Here is a 6,542-nt window from a genome sequence, read left to right as displayed (position 1 = left end):
CTTTCATCTCCACTGGGGTAGTCCCCCATTGTTATATGGGACTGAGCTGGCTTTAATCCAAAGAACACAAGTTTAACTAGTTTATGAAACAGGTTGTTTACTATTAATCTTTCATCACAGTGGGTTTTTTTAAAAAAAAGAAAAAACACAGACTCAGTATTGTACAGAGAACCTCCCCAAATTCAGATCAAATCCTATTACACAAAGTGGCATCAGGAACACCAATCACAACAGCTGACGGGAACAGAACGTTTGCATTGTCCATGATCTTTCTGCAGATTATTTAAGACAAATTCCCTTCTGTTGTTGTCAGTCGGCGGCTAGAGTAGGAACGAGCAGATGGTTAATCAATCTCAAAATGCCCTTCAGGATTGAGGAACAGCTGCGTATGGTCAGTGCTAGTAAACCCATCCAGAGTAAACGTGAGCTGGGAAATACACGGCATGGAAGTGTGACAATTTACACAGAGTGCTCCAATGCAATTGCCAGCACGCAAATATTCCTTCAGCAGTGAATTTTCCGGAATGCACTCTCCGCTGGCAATTATGCTGCGACTGTGTTGCACTCCAGTGTGTGAAGCGTGTTCTTAGGACCTTTGCCACCCATCAGCGAGACCCTCCCGGCTAATGGCTGTGGACATATCCAGGGCTGAGCTCCATTTTGCAGTCTTTAAATTGCAGGTGAGACATTCCTTCTGGACGGTAATTCCAGCAAATATCCTACTGCCTTGTACTGCTGGCTCATGTTCCTTCAGGTTATACTTTCTTCTTTCCAACACTTTCCATGATGTGTTTGTATAAATGGGATTTTCTCATTAACAGGTGAGAAGCAGCCTGTCCAGGGCTTTAAAGACCTTCTCCTTTAAGTATGATAGCCAACCTCCAGGTGGGTCCTGAAGATCTCCTGCTATCACAACTGATCTCTGGACAACAGCGATCAGTCCCTCTGGAGAAAATGGCTGCTTTGGAGGGTGGCCTTTATGGCATTGTACCCTGCTGAGGCCCCTCCCCTCCCCAAATCCTGCCTTCCCCAGGCTCCATCCCCCCAAAAAAAATATCCACATATTTTCCAACCTAGAGCTGGCAACCCTAAAAATGGCTGTATCATGGGAACAGTCATAGCACTATTAAAGCTTTCGGGGATTCCTCCTGTACCTTTCGAATCCCATCTCTTCTGTGTCCTTCTAGTTTATTTATTTAAAACACCTGTAAGTCATCTTTCTTCCTTATGGAACTCAAGGCAGCTTACAATATAGATACAATGCACAGAATAAAGTCCATTAAAAACAGACCGAACAAACTTTAAAATAACAACTCAGGGCAGCTAGTAAACTTAACCAAAAGCAGACTAAATGAAACCATCTTCAGCTGCTCCTAAAGATAGAAAGTGAGGAGGAGGACAGGCACACCTCCCTGGAGAGGCTGATCCGTAATTGTGGGGCTACCACTGAAAAGGCTCGGTCTCATGTGCACACCAAATGCATTTCTTTGATCGACGGGACATTCAGCAGGGCCTCTCCTTGTGATCCCAAATCTGGGCAGGAACAAAGGGGAGAAGGTGTTCCTTCAGATAACCTGGTCTCAAGCCACATAGAGCTTTAAAGGTCAAAGCCAATGTCTTGAATTGGGCTTGGGAGTGGATCAGTAGCCAGTGTAGTGGTAATATCAGGGTCATGTGGTCCCGATAGCTGGCCCCAACCAGCAGTCTAGCTGCAGCGTTTGGCACTAGCTGCATCCTCCGAACACTCTTCAAGGCCATCCCCAGTTCAAGTGCATTGCAGTAGTCCAGTTTGGATGTTACCAAAGCATGGATCATTGTGGCTAGATCTGACTGACCCAGAAAACGACACAGTTGATGCACCATTTGAAGCTGGGCAGAAGCACTTCAGACAACCACAGACACCTTGTTCGGTTCCAGCACTTCTTGTTCTCTCTTGCGGCTAGTTGGCTTAGCCCCAGTATTCATGGGGTAGGGGAGACTTAAGCATATGGAGCAGAGGTCCATTAGTGGCTATTAGCCACAAGGTATAGATAGGGACTCTGGGGCAAGTGATGCTCTGTCTTCTTGGTGCTTGGGGGGGGGGTCAACAGTGGGAGGGCTTCTAATGTCCTGGCCCCACTGGTGGACCTCCTGATGGCACTGGTATTTCTGGCCACTTTGTGACAGAGAGTGTTGGACTGGATGGGCCTTTGGCCTGATCCAACATTGGTGTCTCTTATGTTCTTATGTTCTGGTTAGTTTGCACTGTGGGCTCAGCTTGTTTAGGAACTTGCAATGCATTGCTCTCTTCTACATGCACCACATTACATTTTTAACCATATAAGTTTTAGGATCCATGATTCTATATCTTCTTCCTCCAAGAGCATATCCCACAAGGATATCAAGTTCAGCTCTGGAGTCCAACTTTCCCCTTCTCTCCACATATGCTCTGGAACCAAAAGCTCTTAAATGTTTTAAACCAGGTTTCTTGTCAAACCACAACTCAAAAGGAGTCTTCCCTGTCATTTTGGAGGGAACTCTATTATGCAAATATACAACAATGTTTACTGCTCCAGCCCAACAGGAATCAGAGAGTCCAGATTGCATGAGCATAGAGCATGCCATTTCCTGAATGGTTCTGTTCAGTCTCTCTGCAGCTCCATTTTGTTCAGGAGAATAAGAAACTGTAGTTTTATGTTCAATGCCTTCTTTTTCCATAAATCTTCAGACCTCACTGCTACTGTATTCAGTTCCACCGTCCATAAACAGAACCTCTGGAGCTTTGCCAATTTTCTTAAATAGGTGCAATATGGGCTTTAAATTTTTCAAATACTTGATCTTTGCTATGTACACATAGACATATTTTGTCTTTGCTTTCATGAAAGTCAGAAAATATTTGCTACCACCAGCAGAGGGGCACTAGGTCTGAGAAAACTACCTCTGGGGTTTTTTCCCATTGTGTACAGTAGGGTTGCCTTTGTAACTAGGTGCTGTGATGCATTCTTTCAACAACTGGTTCACTGAGTCAACATTTCTATGCACTAACTTGACGTGCCATTTTAAAATACAGTTTTTATGTTCACATTCAGGTTGCCTTGTATGACACACTGGCCCATCAGTATTCTCAACATGCTCAATATTTCTTAAGTAATGAAAACCATAAATTTCTTCAGCCATGATTTCAGCTCCAGATTCATCATGAACAATACTACCATTATCCTCTCTAAGTATGACCATATCCATTTTTCACAATTCTTTTAGTAGATATTATACTGTAGCTTGCTTCTGGGACAAAAGCACAGTCTCTCAGCAAAATTTCCAGAATTTCCACAACTTCTTGATTTGCATTTAAAACTTTTAGCAGTACAGAGCCACTACCTTCAACATATAGAGCTTGCCCATTAACTTGTAGGTGGCTTGAAATTTTCTGCTTGTTTAATTCAGTAAAGCATCCTTCATCATTTGATAGATGGCTGAAACTACCCAGTTCTATCAGCCAGTAATGCTTAGGACTTGAATTTGAGTCACCAATAGCAAACCTGTGCCTTTCCCCAGATTTCTTGTTCTATTTAGCATTTCCTCTCCCAAGACCATTTAGGAGTTGTACTTCCAGTATATTTATTTTCATGCTTGGTGTAGTGTTCTCTATGGCCACTAGATGTCACTACAGTGAAAGAGCGTGCCACCTCGCTTTCCTTTTGTCCCTTTAAATCTGCAATTACATTTTAAATGTCCCCTTTCCCCACAATTAAAGCAGGTAAATTCTCTATTTCCAGGCTTCACTCTTAAAACTGACCTTTTTCTGGTTGTTTCTGAGACTTCCCTTCTGCTCTCTTCCTTTTTAAAGTAGGGTATAACAAATTGAACAGTTATATGTTGTGCCTTTAATGCAGCCATTCGACTTAGATAAGAATGGGGAAGACTGTTAAATATAGTGGCAATGACCTCCTTATCAGTTCAGAAACAGTTGCCATGATTTTTATTCAATGGTATAGGGATAGATTCTCATTCATTCATTTTAAAACCATAAAGCTGTTGTCTCAGAAATCGTACTTGGCTGTCTGTTTTATTACAATATTGTTCCTTGAGCATTTGCCACATTTCCTTTGCAGTTGCTCAGTCAATAAGCAAAGGACACTTATTTATTATTTATTTATTTATTATGTATTTATTTCCTTCGATTTATATACCGCTCACCCCCTAAGGGCTCTGAGCAGTTTACATTATACATTTGATACAATCCTACCTAAGGCCACACACACATACAATGAGGGAAGTGCCTAACCTAACAGGCACCCTGAAGTGGAGACTTTCGTTGTTGTGGTCTTTCTGCGGGCGGTCTTTTTTTGCAGTCCGGCGACGACATCTTCCTGGCGCAGGTCTTCCTTTGGTCGTCGTGACTCCTCCCAGGCCTGGGCCAAGCACACTTCAGGGCGTGCTCCCACAGCCGGCCTCTGTCCAATCGGCTCTGGCCTGCCGTGTAGCTCCACCTCTACGCTCTGCCGGCCCAGCCTCTGCTCTCTCACTCGACTCGCCAACTGCCGCCATGTTCTCTGCCGTTGTCGTTGCCGCTGCTGCTCTGCTGCTCACACCGCCGCCACGCCACAAAGGACGGGTGCCCCCCCACTCTAAGAGCACATACCCATTTGTCTACTTGCCCTTTAATGGGCTTTCAAGCCGCTGGGTGGGCGGGAGCTGGGACATAGGGCCGGGAGCTCACTCCAGCCATGGTGGGGCTTGAACAGCCGAAGCTGTTCAGCCAGATGGAAATGCAGGCTTCATTTACTGCCTGCGCCACCACTCCCACTTGCTCTGGGACAGAGTTTAAAATGAGTGTTTTTGCTGTGGCATCCTTTCTCATAAATTCTAGTTTCTCTGCCCGTTCAGAGGGAAAATCCCTTTCAAGCGCATGCATGGCTGAATGCATCTGCAGTGTCCTCTTTAAAAGTGCAGACTACCATCTGTAATTTTGTGCACTTAAAGTTGGGATTTGGAAACTGGGGGAACTGGATATACTTACATTTTGATGAATGACATTACTCACTGGTCCTGTGATAGGCTGTGCCACTATGCTGTCGCCATTCTGCAGAGAGACTCAGGAGGAAGGTCCTCAGCTCACATCTCCTCAGAAGTTTAAGGGCTGCTTTCAAAAGAAATCCAGCTTGAGAGAAAAACGATCGCCTCCTCTCTGCCCTATTCTTTCTCATTCAGTTTAGTTCAAACAAAAACCAAACTCACATGGGGCTCATAGTTTATGGCTCGTGTTTATGGCTTGTAGTAGAAAGGTGTCCTGGGGCCATGACCTGTTGAGCAGTTCTCAAAATGCAGGGAAAGTAAACAAGAGCCCGACACCAGTATGTTTGTTTATTAAGTAAAAGTAATTTTATCTAATTAGGGAAAGGAAACTTTGGAAAGAAAAATTAACAGAAATACTATTGTATGGCTAAAATTATATTGTATGGCTAAAACTATAATGGCTTTTCATCCTTTCTTACAAACAAAGAGCGGAAACTGGTAATAAAATGCAAACAAGTCTACAGATTGCTTCATTTTACTAACACCACCTACAATTTCCCTGGGCTAAGTAAACTACTTTTAATGGGTTACAGGTCAGTTAGGTAATTTCCTAACAACGTTAACTCTATAATTGACTGAAAGTATCAACAACTTGTAAATATCCCAATGCAACAAACAAACAAGCAGTGCAGGGAATTCAATGCTATTTGGAACCACCACTTCATTTCCACTTGCATTTAAATATGGACAAGGAATCTATCAAGTTGTATCAAAAGGTTGGACTGTGGAGCCATGGGTGGTTTGTTTTTGACAACTGTGACCATAGTTGTCAACTCCAGCTAGGGAAATTCCTGGAGCATTGGGAGGTGCCTGGGAAGGTTGAGTTTGGAGGGAGGGGGCTGAGTAGGAATGTGATGTCATGCCTTGTGATGTCACATCCTGAGATTTCACATCTATAACAAAGACCTGCTCTGACTCCGCCCCTTTCTGTGAGTTCACATCCTCTCACCAAAATTCAAATTTAATTTTCCCACCTCATCATCCCTTACTTTCCCCCCTGACATTACATCACTGTAGACTTCTGTAAGAATGTGTTCTGTATGTTTTAGTACAGGTAAAGGTAAAGGTTTCCCTTGCTTGAAAGCCAGTCGAATCTGACTCTAGGGTTGCGGTGCTCATCTCCGTTTCCATGCTGAAAAGCCAGTGCTGTCGGAAGACGTTTCCGTGGTCATGAGGGTGGCATGACTAAACACCAAGGTGCACAGAACACTGTTACCTTCCCACTGAAGTGGTACCTATTTATCTACTTGCAATTTCTTGCTTTCAAACTGCTAGATTGACAGGAGCTGGAACCAGTGACGGGAACTCACTCCATCATGCGGCAACTCGGCTCTCAAACTGCTGAACTAGCTCAGCATCTTAACCATTTGAGCCACCACAGCCCTTTCTGTATGTCTTACCAACCCTTAAATCCTCAAGATTTCTGCTAGTTTAACGGGCTGCTATCCTGTTATGTGGTATTCAGCATTTAAAAAACAACCCCCCAA

This window comes from Gekko japonicus, unplaced genomic scaffold (genome assembly GCF_001447785.1).
Source record: "Gekko japonicus isolate JY-2015 unplaced genomic scaffold, Gekko_japonicus_V1.1 scaffold1977, whole genome shotgun sequence".
Taxonomy (NCBI): domain Eukaryota; kingdom Metazoa; phylum Chordata; class Lepidosauria; order Squamata; family Gekkonidae; genus Gekko; species Gekko japonicus.
This window is presented reverse-complemented; position numbering follows the sequence as displayed.